Source organism: Silene latifolia, chromosome X (assembly GCF_048544455.1).
Source record: "Silene latifolia isolate original U9 population chromosome X, ASM4854445v1, whole genome shotgun sequence".
Taxonomy (NCBI): Eukaryota; Viridiplantae; Streptophyta; class Magnoliopsida; order Caryophyllales; family Caryophyllaceae; genus Silene; species Silene latifolia.
The window spans coordinates 24,814,081-24,831,519 of record NC_133537.1 but is presented as its reverse complement, the minus strand read 5'-3'; positions in this window follow the sequence as shown (position 1 = coordinate 24,831,519).

Here is a 17,439-nt window from a genome sequence, read left to right as displayed (position 1 = left end):
GGTGGTAGGTCGGGTTGTTATACGTATACCCTTTCTTATACTCATATGCTTACTCATACGCTACTCGTATACATACCACGCTACTCATATACATACCACGCTCGTTTTCCTTCTTTAAATTCCCAATTATTACATTCACTCTCCCTAAAAGAGAACTTCATCCCGAAGTTCAACGCTCAATACTTCTAAAGTACTCTCGCAGAACTCATCATCTAATGCCACAAGCCACCACTTTCCGGGTTTACCAACCGCTTCTCTACTACACAAGTCTATGGTCAAATCTTGTATGTTCATAATGTCGTTGATATAAGTCTTAGTCTTTGAGTCTCCCGAAGGTCAAAGCACGAAGTCAAATTCGAGGTTTAACATTCTAATTTCATAAGTAACGCCCAACTTCCGTTGGTGATACACGTATATACCTATATGTATATATCACGCAACATGACTCAAACATTATTACAGATGTATATGTCACGTCAAATCTCACACAATCACATGAATGTGTATCAAATCACAAGAATATACGGACTCCATGAAATAATTAATAGACGCCAAAATTACTCGTAATGTGACTCATCATATTCAACACTTCCATTTTCCGCATATAGTCATATACTATGTCACGCATGTACCGCGTCAAATCCCCCCCACATGATCACACATATGTTTTCATACTCATTTTCATCCACCATCGACTCCTCCATTTATAATGAAGATTACCATACTCAATCATGCAAATAACCACTATATGACACATTTGGTAAGCGTCAACTAAAATGAATATCATTATCATCTTGTGGACACCCCCCGCGGGAACTGTGTTCGCGGGATCCACATGGTTATATCGACTTGAGGTTCCTTCGAATCGAATTGAGACAAATTAGAGTCGCCGCCATGTTTTATGGGAACTTGGAACCGTTCAAGTCAACTTTACACCTTTCATCGAAAAGCATAAAGCCAATCGACTACGAGTGATTAAAGATAAAGACTTGTGCCCTATATTACTCGAATGAATGACTCTCATAATCCAATGGTATTTAGACGGATCCACAAACCATAGATTTTGAGTAAGGGGTGAAGGTACGTGCCAGGAAGCCCATAAGGACACCTAACCCCGCTCGTTTCGATAACGGCCTCTACTAAGTCAAGTATCGGATTTTAAACAAGGTCGTAGCTACTACGATATATGACATGCAAACATCGTTTTAAAAGCCCTAACATGTGACAACAATTTCTATGTCGTTTAATGCATGAAATAAACTAACTTTGTCAAAGTTGTTTTAGCATATAAAGTTCATTCAGCTATTCTAGCAAGAAAACAAAGAAAGAGAGAAAGGAAAGAGATATTCTTAGTTTCTTAATCTTTAGCATAAGAAATATTAACAAACATTAGTGGTTAGATTACAAACAATTGCAACAAACCCAAGCAAACAACAAACGACATGCACGGCCAAATACACGGCTAAGGCCGAAACAACAACATCAACGTGGCACGCAATTCGTGACACCATACACGGCTGGTCACGGTCCCAAGGGGGTCATAGAAGGCCTAACCTAGGTCAAGTCGGGTTTCATTCAAATGATATGCAATAATCTAAAGCACATGATATGAAACAAAGCAAACAAGCAAACAACTCGATTGATTATTTCATAAACAATGGGCATATGAATAGAACGAACAAAGGGACAAAATTTTATACTAAAACAGCCCCTAAAGGTCAAGATTCTCATATTATTCATAGCACAAATCGACTCATCAAATAAGCACGACGACAGTTGATTAAACATGTTAATAGTTTTAATTATATCATAATCAAAACAAACAAATCTAAACATTCAAATCTAACATGTGAATCATACCAATCGTACATAAATTAGCTTGATTCTAGCCTAGGGAAAACGTGATATACGAGCCAAGCACACGACATTCATATGGAAACGAATCAACACAAACAATTCTAATTCATGCGATTTAAAAGAAATCTAATTAATTAAGTCTAATCAATTAAATTAACATGTGAACAAATCATATGAATCAAAAGTAAAGCAACTATTCTAGTCATAAATCTCGACACATGTGACTATCACGAACAAACTTCCAATTTTGATATAATTATTTCATAATTACAAACAAACATGTTGATAATCAACAAACATGTGAATTAATTAAATAAAACATGCTAACAAAAAAAATAACATGCTTAAATAATCAAAGGCTCAAGCTTTAACAAGTTAAAACAAGTCTAATTCATAAATTCAAATAACATGATTAAATTCACCCAATTTAGACAAGATTAAATCAATTAGACATGTTAAGGTTTTCATGCGATAAACATAGAATAATTTTGATCCTAATAGAAGACAAATCCAACACATAAAAGCCATCCATCAACACATCAACACTACTAATCCCATTCTCCTTCATTAAACAACAACAACAAGATACAATAAACATCGTTTATTAACACAAATTAGTTGATTTAATAATTTCCGAATCCGAATATGAGGATATGTAAATGAGAAGGGGAAACGACCGACCAATCTAGCGGCTTCTTTCCCCAACTCAAGTCAACGCGGGTATTTAAATTAGAACTTTAACTCGTACTCAATTATACGCTAATATTTCATATTTAACAAAATTATACGAGCTAAGACGACATAAAACGATATAATAAAACAATAGAAAAAGATGAAATTAAAAGAGAGAAAGGAGGGATTTTTATGCACCCTCAACCTGCATGTATCGTTGACACCGTCTTGGGTCGTAATCGATCGTAGATTTTTTTATCAAGGGGCCGTTGTCGATGAAGTAACAAACAATTTAAAACACGTCTTTGAAGGAGTTGCGCAGCGTTTTTCAAACTTGATTTGTGAACTCGTTTCTTGATGAAAATTCGATTGGAAAGATGTTTTGAAAACTAAAAAGAACGTGGATTAAATATTTTTAAGTAAGCAGGACGCATTTCAAGGGATTGGGAATGAAAAGTGAGGGAGAAAGGGGCTGGTCTGCGCTAGAACAAACACGAAAACAGAGTAATTGAATACCCTGTTTCTCGTGTGAATTCGAGGGCCTTTTAGGGTTTGTTTTGCTTGGGTGTTGTGTGTTAATGGGAGTACGATGTATGGAGAGCTTAGAGGAGCAAAATGGTTCAAATTAGGAGGTATTTATAGGGAGTTGCGAAGGGTAGAAATAGGGTTACCCGAGAAGAAGAGCAGCTCGGGTGTTGGTGTTTTAGATGGACTTTGGCTGCGGTTTTCGTGGGGAAAAAGCTAATATTTTTGAGGTTTAGATACTAGGTTATTCGGGGGTTAAGTTAAGAATGAGTGTAGGCTAGGTTTGAGCACTAAAGGGAAGCTGATGCGTAAAGAGGAGCGGAAGACTAAATTGTGAATTCAAGTGAGGCGAGAGATCCGAATGCACTAGGTGCAACCTGACCAAATCGTTTCACTTGAGGTGAATAATGAAGGATATTTGCTTTAAGGTTAGAGATAACCTTAAACCAATGGGATATTTGCCCAAGCTAGACCTATAACTTGTTCAATGAAGATTGTATTCGATAAACTCTTCGAATAGCAATCAGGTGCTTTAATCGAAACGCGTCAATTAAAACGGAAAAGATTGAAATAATGAGTTTCTCTCTCTAGAAAAGGTTTTGATTACAACTTGGATGATTACAAATGAGGATTTTCGTCCCTTATATAGCCTAGGATTTACTTGTGCTCCAAGGCAGCATTAAATGCTAAAAACCATTTCCTAGGTGCTTATTCAAAGTCCTTGACTTTGTAGAAAAAAATGCTAGACTTTGTAGAAAACTAGGTGATGAAAACTAGAAGAGAAAAACTAGGTGCATCCTCTTCTTTTGGGCGGCACACGTGGACCACACGGTTTCAAGTCGGTTCCCAAGGGTCTCGGGTCTTGATTGCGCACATTTCCCTTTCTTTAATTGAGCCAAGGCCATCCATATTTTATGTGTAAATAATGCATTACTTGGGCTTGAGTTCACTTGGTCTTCTAAATTAAGCACAACCTCTTCTATAGGGTCGATATTCACATCATCTACTCTCCCTTGAAAAGGAATTGCCCTCAATTCCTTGATTCCATCATCATCGACATAAGGAGATAGATCACCGATGTTGAAGTTAGCGTGTACACCATAGTCTCTGGGTAGCTCGATCTTGTAAGCATTATCGCCTGCCTTTAAAATTACTTTTTAAGGACCTTCCGCACGGGGCATGAGTTTGTTTTTGCGCTTGTTCGGGAACCTGTCCTTCCTTAAGTGTAACCACACTAGGTCTCCTTCGTTGAAAGCCCTTGGTTGGCGATTCTTGTTCGCTTCATTTATGGTCTCGATCCTTGCCCGGTCTTGTTCATGGAGTTTAATCATCGATTTTAATTTGGACTCCGCATCCTTGTGAATAATTTCGTCCTTCGGTAGAGGAATTAGATCGAGGGCAAGTACGGGTTTATGCCATACACGACTTCAAATGGAGAGTGCTTTGTGGCATATGTCGGGGAGCGGTTGTATGCAAACTCGGCATGGGCGAGTTTTAAGTCCCAATCCTTCTGAGTTTTGCTTACGAAATTCTTCCATTTCATACTCTTAATTATATTGAATCGAATTATTGGTGGATGTCATCCATTCCATCTTGATAATGGTCTCTGAAGCCAACGGCTTCAGAGCCCCCAATTTGCAATGGGTGTAAAGTCGAAGACTTTAGAGCCCCCAGTTGAAGCATATCCTGCTATATTTGAAACAAAAAAAATGTACGAGCAATAATCATCACATAAGCGCATTTGGATCATCGATCTTAAAAATTGGATCATTTGAAAGACTGGGACATCGGCTACTTGAAATGTACCACTAATTGGATCATCGATCCATAATTCGCAAAAAGTGTGAAATTTTGAAATTCTGAAATATCCGGCATTTTGAAATCGAACCTTCATGGGTGTGCATGAAAAGCGACTCAGACATTCTGTATGACCCGTAAATATCGTGGGTGTAGCCCGCTACCTTTAAAAAAAAACCCCAAGTATGCATGGGTTATAAGTCAAGTATTGACGTGCTAGGGGTAGAATTGTAATCTGGCCATTCCGGCACACAAAACATTGACAAAGTCTGTAAAACATTCAAAACTTGTGGCGGAAAATCTGAACATTTGAAACAAATCGGGTCGTCGACCAGAACATTTGAAACATAATAGATCGTCGATCCAAGAATTTGAACATTTGAAACAAAATGGGTCATCAACTCGAACATTTGAAACATAATGGATCGTCGATCCGAGACTTAAAACATTTGAAACATAATGGGTCGTCAACTCGAAACTTTGAACATTTGAAACAAAGTGGGTCGTCGACCCGAAACTTTAAACGTTCGAAACATAATGGATCGTCGACCCCGAACTTAAAAACATTGGATACATCGATCCGAAATATAAAGTTTCGAAGGCAAAAAGATTATCGAATTCGTCGCAAAACATTGGATCATCGATCCGGAATTTTCAAAGGGAATGGATCGTCCATCAGGATTTTTCAAATAGAATGGATCGTCGATCCAGATTTTTCAAATAGAATGGATCATCGATCCGTATTTTCAAATAGAGTGGATCGGCGATCCGGATTTTCCAAATAAAATGGATCATCGATCCGAATTTTCCAAATAGAATGGATCGTCAATCCGAATGTTTTTAAATAGAATGTGGACCGTCGATCCAAATTTTTCAAATAGATTGGATCATCTATCTGGTTTTTCAAATAAAACGGACCGTCGATCCAGATTTTCAAGATGGATCGTCGAATCCAAAATCTTAAATGGATAATCGATGCGGGACTTTCAAATGGTTTGTCGATAAAAAAAACTTCAAATGGATCATCGATCCGGAACTTTCACACAGAAATGGACCTTTGATTCGAATTTTCAAATGGATCTTCAATTCCGACTTTTCAAATAGATTGGATTTTTCGATCTTGATGTTTCAAATTAAAATGGATCTTCGATCCGGATTTTTCAAGTGGATAGGACCTTCGATTCCAATTTTTAAAAAAGAAGTGGATCTTCGATGCCAATTTTCAAATAGAAACGGATCTTCGATCCAGAGTTTTCAAACAAAAATGGATCTTCGATCCTGGTATTTCAAATGAAAATGGACCTTCGATCCGAATTTTCGAATATAAATGGATCTTCGATCCCAAATTTTGAACTTCTTTCAAAATAAATTCTTTGGACCAATTTTGAACTTCTGTCAAAAAATGAATTTTGAACTGGAAAAACTTTTGAACATTTGTCAAAAACGAAATTTCAACTGGATATTTAGATAATGACGGGTGTACATGTTGTGCCTTACATTTTTAATGCGACTCGAGTGTGACTCGAACATTTGACCTGAATGCGACTCGAACCATATGAATGCGACTCGAACCATTGGCATTTGAACATTGGCCATGATTGACTCGATCTAAGACAAAGTTTTACCGACGGACAGAGTCGCACATGTGCAGGTTTTGATGACTAACACGTGGTTTGGATGAGACACGGGTAGAGGGTATCATAATCTCCCTAATAAAAGTCCTCGTCAAAACGTGAGCCAATTATCAATTCAAACATCTTTGCCAACACCGTTAGATAGAGCCCATTCTGAGACTTGATAACTACTCATCTAGACCTACAACTTCATCCTAGCCTACATCGAGTACTAAGATTGATTCAACAAAGGTGGCTTCATTTGGACTTGGTTAAGACCCGTAAGAAACCGACAAGATGACAACTTGGATGATGGGTGGATTGAATCCCTTATTCTGAAGGACTGCCTACTTATTCGCGTGGAGCAAAATCAAATCCGACGTAGTTCGATCGTGGTGCATAAACATGGCATTTTTATTATATGTACACACTCGAAGGTTTCACCTAAGGTATCATGTCATATCCCGTTTCAGCCTGTAAGGTACCGTCAAATCCCGTGTCTAGGGTTGGTGCAAAAGGTTATGGTTCTTTGAGATGTGGAGCTTGGTAAAAATAAGTTTGAAAGATAAACCATCATTCTGAAGGTTTGCTTTGTGGTGCTAAGGCCGAAGGCTTATGGCTTACAACGTGGTTGGAAATGGTGTCTCAAATTTGATGAAACCCGAGTACAAATGGGTTGGAAATCCATGTGGGTTCAAATTTTCATGTCTGGACCCTAAAGGCTTTGGTGTACTAACACAAACTGACTGATTCTCAGAATCCGTAACTATTCCCTCGTAACTTCCCCGGGAAGGACTTAGGGGTATGGATGACTGCTGGTGGCACTACCTGACCATTTTGGCTTCGCCTTTGAATTTCGATCAATATTTCGACATTTCTTCTTCTTTTATATTCTTCTTTTTTTTTTCTTTTTTTTTCGTCTTTTCTTTTTTTTTTTCTTTCTCAAAATGATCTTCTACTCATACTCCTTAACCTTGTTACGATTGAATTCACACTGAAAACTGGGCTTCGCCAACTAATTTGAGTTAGAACTAACAATTCCTTATTAAAATAGGTTGGTCTCTTCTCTCTTCGAGAAGGGATGATTTTGTGGGAATGGGCTTGCCTTTCGTCATCAATAGGGGAAACAAGGAGCTAATCCGGGTTCGTCATATAATCATCTAAAAGCTTGTCTTGAGCATTGGTTTTGATGGAGTTTTTCTACCGCCAGACATGTAATAGGTAAATGAATCAAACACGGGATCCTAGTGTACCTTACAATTTTAAACGGGACATATTTCTACCCCAGGGATGCCGTTGAGTGTGTTGTGCATTTTATCATGTTTTCGGATTGATTGAGGATTGAAAACAAGACAGATTTGGAAACGAAAATGCAACTTTTTATTGGAATGACAAATGCTTAACAAACTCGAAGGAACGATTCCTAGGACACACCCTAGGTCATCACGGAACAAACGACTCAACTTCAAGAAAAGAAAGTCCTAGACTCGACTCAACTAAGATAAGAAAACAGATCCCGACTCTTATTTTTCAAATCTGGTCTTGAGCTTTCCCTTGTTCAGCTGTCAGCTTAGATGCTCGGCTTTGGTCCTTGATCCCTTTGATGGTCTGCTTCCATCCCGAGGTAGTCCTCTGAGGATCTACGCCAGTGATGAAGGTTGGTGAATCTAATTGTCTTTTATTAACTTCGTTGACGATAGGAGTACATTCTAGAGCAAGACTCCCGACTTGAATTTCATTCTTTGGTTTTGACAAGAATTTAGAGTAATCCACAAATATTTTCCCGATAAACACCCCTTTCAAGTGACATGGGCGGATAAGATGGGAATAATCGACACTGTGTTTGATAGAAACAAATTTGGCGTGGTCGCTAAATGGGTTGGTGAGGTTATTGGGTTTAACAGTTGGGATCGGGAGTGTTCCATTCTCAATCATGTCTTGGATTTCGTGCTTCAGTCGATAGCATCTTTCAGTATCATGGCCTTTCTCTTGATGAAAGGCACAGTAGGCATTTGGTTTATACCATTTACCTTGTTGATCAGCAGGAGGGTCTGGAGTTGGACCAATAGGATTCAACTTTCCTTGGGCCGTCAGCCTTTGTTGAGCGTAAGCATATGTACACCCAATATCAGTGAACACCCTAGGTGTTTGGCATTGCGGCTTCTTTGATTTCCCTTCGAAGAGATTGATGGCTTCAGCAAAATGGGCCACTGCTGAGGCCTTTACCTTAGACGATGAGGCCCCTTGATACCCTTTAGGCTTTTCAGCCTATGTCATTCTGACATCATCTTCTACTTTTATTCCGATTCTTATCAATTCTTTGAAAGAGCCGAAATTATGGTACTTCAGAGCATTGTGGTAGACAGGTCGTAAATTCTTCACGAACTTATCTACCATTTCAGCTTCATCAGGCTTCTTAGCTAACTTCACGCTTTCAACGCGCCATCTTGTAAGGAATTCAGTAAAACCTTCTTTGTCTTTTTGTGTCATCACCTCTAATTTTCTTATATTAGTTTGAATCTCGACATTGTCAGCATAGTGCTTACAGAACTCCACCGTAATATCTTCAAAAGTGGGGAAGTTTTTAAGGTCAAGATCATATAACCACGCCTTCGGGTGTTCATCTAGAGACTGGGCAAATATCTCGTAGAGCATGTCGTCCCTTCAATGCCAAGTACCCTTTATAGGCCTTGATATGGTGAAGTGGATCCTCCGTGCCCTTAAACTTTGGGATATCATTGAGTACAAAGTTTGTAGGCAACTTGTTTTGGACGGGGGCATAGGCCCTAGCATTTTCATATTGGATGTTCTTCCCCTGGGAGAGTTTCAGACGGTCCTCGATGAATTTGAACCGTTTCTCCAGATCTGCCATGGGTGGGGTGGATGAAGAGGAATCTTCACTAAGATTTGATTCGATCACTTCCATTCCGGTCCTCATGAGGTTCACGGCTTCAGTGAGCTTGTTAACAACATCTTCCATTGCTTGAAGTCGGGTTTTTGGCGGCCTTTCTACAAAAAAACCCCAAACCGAGTCTATATTCGAATGTATGAGTCCCTGCACACTTAAGGACGCGACATCAACTTGACTCAGACAAAGACTCGACTTAAAACTGAATTGACCAAAAGGTTCGACTCACGGTTGGATTTAAACATCGATTCGTTTTAGACTCGACAAAATGACATGACCCAAACCATCATAACTCGATTCTAAACTGGACTCGGTGTGACTAAACCCGTGATTGGACCAATCATAGCCCTTAGGTTCAAGTGAAACGTCTAAAATAAGCCTGGTTTGGACATTTCTGTGGTCTATCCTGGACCAAGTGGTCAACCTACATGACTCGAATCCAAGAGGTGAGCTTGAGTGACCAAGAAAGGTCGTGTTCTAGACTCTTGGGACAAAACGAGACTAGCCATACATGGCCAGGACTCCGACACGACTCGACGCATTTCAAGCTTGGTTGAGGTTCGGGAATGAGAATAATTTTGGATTGGTTTCGAAAACGAAGGATTGATTTGAAAATGAGATTTGAAATGGGCAGCATGCCGGCTATAAAATCTTATTTTGGCCGAAAATCTAGTCCTATTTGGGCAGCATTCCGAGTTTTTAAAACCATGCTATTTTGAAAGTGAGTTATTCAAAAGTTTGGCTTTGAAATTTATATGGAAATTTTTGAAAAAAGACTCGGGAAATGCATATTACACATTGTCATTCGCATGGTATAAGGATGTATGCTCCTAGACTCTTCTAAGTCTCAGTAAGTCTTCTATAAGAAGGTCTATGCCCTTCATCTTATCAAATCTAGTAGGGAGAGGACCTTTTCGTAGAGTACCTAGAAGAGTACCTCAACCCCCAAGACCATGAAGAGGATGAAGTTGATGCATGCAGAGTGCAAGCACCAGCATAGTGGGACGTTGCCCCCCTACGCGTCACAGAGTCGCGCTAGGACGACCCGGGAAAAATCCTTATGGGTTTATGCATGAATCATAGCACTACGAGTAATGTTTTAACTCTCAAAAACTTTCTTTTCGAGTTTCACCTCGGAGGAAAAGACCCTAGAAACAAAGTGTAACTAGTCCTCTTTTCCCCAGCTGAGTCGCAAAACTGTGGACACCCCCCGCGGGAGCCACGTAAGCGGGATCCATAGGGGCATATCGACTCGAGGTTCCTTCGAATTGAATTGAGACAAATTAGAGTCGCCACCAAGTTTTATGGGAACTTGGAACCGTTCAAGTCAACTTTACACCTTTCATCGAAAAGCATAAAGACAATCGACTACAAGTGATTAAAGATAAAGACTTGTACTCTATATCACTCGAATGAATGACTCTCGTAATCCAATGGTATTTAGACGGATCCACAAACCATAGATTTCGAGTAAGGGGTGAAAGTACGTGTTAGAAAGCCCATAAGGACACCTAACCCCGCCCGTTTCGATAACGGCCTCTACTAAGTCAAGTATCGGATTTCAAACAAGGTCGTAGCTACTACGATATATTGTAACACCCGCGAACTTCCCATTTTTAGCATTTATAATTTAATTAACCGTTCTATTGTTTTATTTATATTTTAAATTATTTAATTTAATTAATTTCGTTTTAAACATAAATTTTATAAAAGTTACATTTTTATAAGCTTGTTTATATAAAAATAAATATTTTAATCGGATAGTATTAATAGAGATAATAATAATAATAATAATAATAGTGTTCTGTCTTAAGTTAGTATAGATTTGAGCCATTTTCCCGTCTAGCATAAGTCCGACACGATTTACTTGTAAGGCGGGCCAATCAAATCTTAACAATACACATACCATTCATCTTACACTCTACTTTTAAATAATTATAATTATAATTATAATTATAATTATAATTATAATTATAATTATAATAATAATAATAATAATAATAATAATAATAATAATAATAATTATTTTTTTTTATTTTTTTTTTCAAAAAGGATGCGCGCAGCTTTCATTAAAAGGAAAATAAAAATTTACATGAAATTGGTGGGGAGCCGAGAGACAATCTGGGCTCCCACACCCTTAGTAACAGCAAAGCTAAGTCTACTAAAAATCTAAGCGGCCACCCGAGCCCCCACATCCTGAGATACCGAGAATTTCTGGATCCGCTTGAGCAAGGCAACAACATCCGAACCCAACTCCCCAAGTGAAGAGAAAGAGAAAGGAAGGAAACCATAACCATTGCCGCGCACAAATCCCCGTCGTACTTAGCACACTTACGCCGAGCAAGATTCGACAACCCGGCCGGGCACAAAATCCGTCATCCCACCGAGTCAAAGGAGAAGACCCCCACAAGTCAACGCACACATCACTCCTCTCGTCCCAAGAATAAAGCAACAAATCCGCAGGACGAAGAGAGCCACCATGCCCATCAACCAAACCGATATCAACCTCCTTTCTCGCAGTAATACGAGATCTATAACAGATGTCGAAAAGAGTGTCCCGGACGAGGTTATGCCGATGTTTATCGCCCACAGTACCAGTACAAGAAACAGCGTGGTCCCCAAAAACATTCTCAGCAAAAACCCAAGAGCAAGCAAGACAGGGCCTAGATACCGTGAATAACGGAACACCCAGGCGATACCCAAGCACACTACGGTAAGTCCTTCCGATCATAGTCTGACCCAACCCCGAGATAGGAACCGCACGTAACCAATCAGAGGAGTGAGAACCTCGCCGAGATCGCCATAAAGCAAGCTGGCGTGGTGTTAAAGAGAAAACAGACTCTGAGGCAGCCGCAACCGTCGCGAAATAAATGTTTGCCAATTTCTTCATAAGTTTGGGGGCAGCAATTTCACTAGGGTTACCTAAGATAACAGAGCCTGTAGTCGCAGTAAACACCCGCGCGGCCTCATCAAAAGCAGGGCCAGCAGCTACAATACCAGAAGGGCCGAGGAGCTTAGCCTGCAAACCAGCAGACTACAAACAGGACGCAATAAAAGCATAAAATAAAACATCTCCTGCCGCATAGACACCAAGACCACCAAGATGAAAATGGAATGTAGCAAGGCGCCACTGCCAATCCCTAAAACCCGGCCCAGACGCGGTGACAATACGTTCCAAGCTGGAATGAAGAGCGACATCAAAAGGAAGATGGACTGACCCAAAAACACTAGGGGAGCAAGTACGTAGTGAGAAATAAAGCTTAGAAATACCAGTACAAGCTTGAAGTAGAAGCAACTCACATTGCGGGTCCTCAATCCTCGCAACCAAGTCCATTAGCTCAATGGTCTTAGTTACTCTCTTCGCCACAATCTCACTGCCAAAACCAGGACAAGTACTGACAGGTCCACCCAAAACTGTAACACCATGCAATGGCCGAGAAATAGAAGGGGGGAAAACCCCAGGAGGTCGACTCTGAGGATCCTCAATAGGCCAAAAGACCTTCGTCTTGAAGACATTAAGATGCAGTCCAAAACGAGGGCCATCCACCATAATCAAATCCAAGACCTTCCCCACCTCCAAAGTATCACCCACAATGGTGCCATCATCTAAGTACCACGCTTGCATAGTGAGGTCAAAAGTGTCCCGGATCTTGCATACTAAGGGATGCAAAACCAAAGCGAAAAGCAAAGGGCCCAACGGATGAACCTGCTGAACACCCTAACAAGACCACAAGCAGTGCTCCCTGATGCGTGTCTTTTATATGATGTTTTACATCCCATTTTACACGCATTTCAGAGCTCATTCGTGTAGTTTATGCTGCATTTCTCCCTATTTCCGTCTACTTCCGTATTTTGTACATTATTGCAGAAATGTGAAGGATTCAACGGGAAATCAAGCCAAATCCGTCCCCGAGTAATCTGCATTGCAAATGACGTAAAGGAATCACTTAAGGAACGAGCTTGGTGCGCAATCCAAGGCCCAAAAGACAAATCCACGAGAATAAAGAAGTTAAGTAGCAGCTCAAGCAGTCGATCGACTAGACCCATCAGTCGATCGACCAATGTTCGGGTTCCAGAAGCTACTGTTTGCTGAGGAGCAGTCGATCGACTAGTCCTATCAGTCGATCGACCAGATTGCTATTTCAGACGTGAATTAAAAGACCGTGAATCTTGAAGCCCGTGAAGTTTAGGTTTTGGAATAATTGTTACGCTTGTTTGCTATATAACGTAACACAAACTTTCAGTTTAGGATATCAATTTTTACTTAAGTTTTCATACGGTAATACTTAGTTGGAGCAAATTCAATAATTAGGGTTTGGGTTATTGTTGAGCATCGGATTTTTCAGTTCTTAATCTTAATCTTCCTTTTGAAATCTCGGTATTCCTCTGCCCTAATTCCTGTTCTTCTTTATTTTCATTAGTATAGAATTGTTACTTAATTCCCTAAGCCGATTTATTGTTTATGATTATTGTTCTCTTTGTCAATTCAAGCATGAATTCCTTAGTCTTAATCTTTAATGTTGTTATAGTTTTCATCATTGCTATGAGTAGCTAAATAGTTTGTGCTAGGATGTAGGCGAGTTGTAGCGTAGGCGGCATTAGATTAGACACGGCTGAACTCCGTGTTGGTCGATCGACCACCTTACCCGGTCGATCGACCGACCTCGTGAGCTTATTTCGTTTTAATTGATTTTAATTGTTGTATTTAACGAATCGAATGCATGCGACCAGTTAGATGCTTATTTTATGACTGACCCAATAGATCGAAAGATAGGGTAAGTTGTTAGACCATCAATTGATTCGACTAAACTGTGCTAAGATCGAAAGATAGGTATAGTTTAGACCGTTAGTCACTTTTCAGAACGAAAGTTAGTATTAGTGACATTAGGGACCTATAACGAGATCGAAAGATGCTATTTGTTAAGAGTGGACCGAGAGGACCTCTTTATTTCCCGCCTCACCGTGTTGACTCGCATCCGACTTAGTTTGCTGCCGCCGAAGCTATAATGAACCGATCATCCTAGTACCCTTCTTTTATCTGTTTAAACCGTCTATTTAGTTTATTATCCTTATTCACTTTTAGCTGTAGACCAATTCAATTCAACCCCCACAATAGTTACCTCAGACTGAACATAAATCAATTAAAATTTACATCTGCCTCCTTGTGGTTCGACCCTGTTACCACTAGCCTAGGTTAGTCTTAATAGGAAATATAAATTTTATTTTTGGTACTCACAACGACGGGTATCAAATTTTGGCGCCGTTGCCGGGGAGGCAATAGTCCTAATTTTAGTTGTTTTTATTTTTAGTCTTTCTTAGTTTAAGGGACATCCGTTCCTTAAACTTTTCTTTTATTCTTTTTGTAGTTTCTTCTTATGCGCAGGTCACAGGGTGGAGAATTAGTACCGTTGAACCCTGAGCTTGAAAGATCCTTGCGCGAGTTGAGACGAACACAAAGGGTATTACCGACGAGAGGAAGAGCCGAGTACTCATGTCAAGCTATTACGAGAACGATCTGTCAAGAAGACCCACGATCTTCACCCGTTTCCACTTCTTCACCGAGACAGGCAGTTACTTCTCCAGAAATTCCAGTCATGCCCGAGGAAGTGAGTATAGCTAGTCATTCTGAGCCGACAGCTGAAAATTTATATAAGGGGTTTGAACTACCAGGAGATGCCAGGAAGTTCGAACCAAAGCCTTCATACATTAGCATGGTTGAGAAGAACCGGTTCGGGGAGCTGCAAACGAAGATGCAAATGTAAGCATATGGAGATCTTTATTGACTCTGCATTGTTCCATACCCCCACCACCAGCTGGCGTGACCCAAGACCAGATCAAGGAGACCATGTTCATCTTCTCCCTTCGTGATGCTTTGGAGTGGTATAGAGATTTGGACCGAATCGCTCGGGGATCACCGATTGGAATACATTGGCATTGGCATTCTACAAGAAGTACTTTTCTGCTTCAAGGACGATTGCTATTAGAGCTCAAATCACGGGCTTTAAACAAGGGTCAGATGAGAATTTCCACGAAGCATGGGTCCGATTTAAGAAGTTGGTGCGAACCATACCGCACCATGGGTTCGAAAAGTGGAGTTTGTGCAACCATTTCTACAATGGGTTGTACGACGACCAGAGGGCCATTTTGGATGCTGCAGCCAATGGAAGATTCGCTGGAAATTTGGGAGCAACCAAGGGGTGGAAGATCATTGACGATCTAGCTACCCACAAGGCCGAGTATGGGAATTCTAGAGGGAACCAGAGGAGAGCTGCTGAATCCTCCTCTGTTGCTGCACTTGAGGCTCTCACCGCGAGATTTGACAAGTATGAGCTAGGAGGAGCTTCTAAAGGTGGGATGTACCAAGTCAATCTTTGTGTCGGACGGTCCTTTCGTCTGTGAAAGGTGTGGAGGTGAGGGCCATGTCTCGAAAAACTGCCCTAGCCCCTTTGAATCTTGTGCTGCCTTTCAACACTATAGGCAGACCAACACCTACTACGAGCCAAGCCACCCAAACTTGAGTTGGAGAAGCCAGAATGTTTTAAACCCAACTCAACCTCCGCCGCAAAGAAGAACCCTATGTGCCTCCTCATCAAAAGCAACAAAGAATATCGAAACCTCCTTATGTGCGCAGCAACAATCGCACTCAATTTTCCGAGCTTAAGAACCTCATCGCTAAAAGAGTCCCAAGCAAGAGAGGCCGGGATGAAGCTACTAGAGAGCCAAATAGCTCAATTGGCTAGCAAAAGTAACACTCGAGCTCCCGGACACTTACCAACTCAACCTGAACAAAAGGAGACCCTAAATGCCATCACTTTGAGGAGCGGGTCCACCCTTGATGGTCCTGCCATGGTTGAGGACGCTGTTGAAAAAGATGAGCCGGAAACAAGTCAAAAGAAAGTTTCAACGAATAAATCAAAGAAACAAAATCTACCAGGTATATCGGTCGATCGATCGATCGATATACCTAGTCGATCGATCAAGCACGGGTTACTGAGCTTCGAATCGTACATCTCGGTCGATCGATCGAGGACGATGGTCGGTCGATCGACGAGATCGTTCTGATCTTGAAGAATTTCGTCCTTTAATGCCAAATAATCTGAGAGACCACTTGTTTCGGGGTACCACGGTCCCGAAAATTTTGGGGGCGACACTGAGTCTTGATGGGTCGGTCCCCAGCTCAAGTTCGATCCAATGACGGTTAATGGTTCTCATTTGAGACGGTCTGAAGAGGGGTCTAGCTTCAACAAAGAGAAGGTGACGGACTTTCAGCCTAAGTCCAAGGATGCCGGCGCGCGTGAATTGGAGGAGAGGGCTAAGGTACTTCTTACAGCCACTTACCCGGAGAGACTCGTACCAACGAAGGAACAGGTATCTTTCAGTAAGTTTGAGAAAGTTATACGTAGTCTAAATGTACAAGTCCCCTTCCTTGAGTTAGTAAACCAAGTGCCCGCTTATACTAAATTTATGAAACAACTTTTGTCCAAAAAAGGGTCACTTGAAACAGTGCACACTGTCGCACTTACTAAGGAGTCTTGTTCCTATCTGTCTCACACTGCGCCCCATAAGTTAGAGGATCCGGGCAGATTTTCTGTTCCTTGCAAAATAGGTACCTTCTCTATTGAGAAGGCATTATGTGACCTAGGGGCTAGTATAAGCGTCATGCCCTTGAGCTTAGCTAGGAAGCTCAAGTTGACCCGGTTTGCTATCACGAGACATGGCGATTCGGATGGCGACCGATCTGCGGTCGAGCCTATAGGAGTCCTAGAGGACATACCCGTCCAAATAGGGAAGTTTTTCTTCCCTGTTGACTTTGTTGTCCTTGACATGCCCGAGGATGCCCATATACCGATCATCCTAGGTAGGCCGTTTACGCACACCGCTGCAGTGCGATTATTGACGTAGGCTCTGGAACTTTGACCTTCAAAGTTGGGAAACATTCTATCATTTTTGCCCAACTCGCTAAGAAGAAGGACCCCATGTGGCCTGTTACTTGTAATACGGTCTCTGAAAAGAAATCGTACTTTGTGCTTCCTGAGTTACCTGTTTCTATTATTGCTCCTGTGCTGA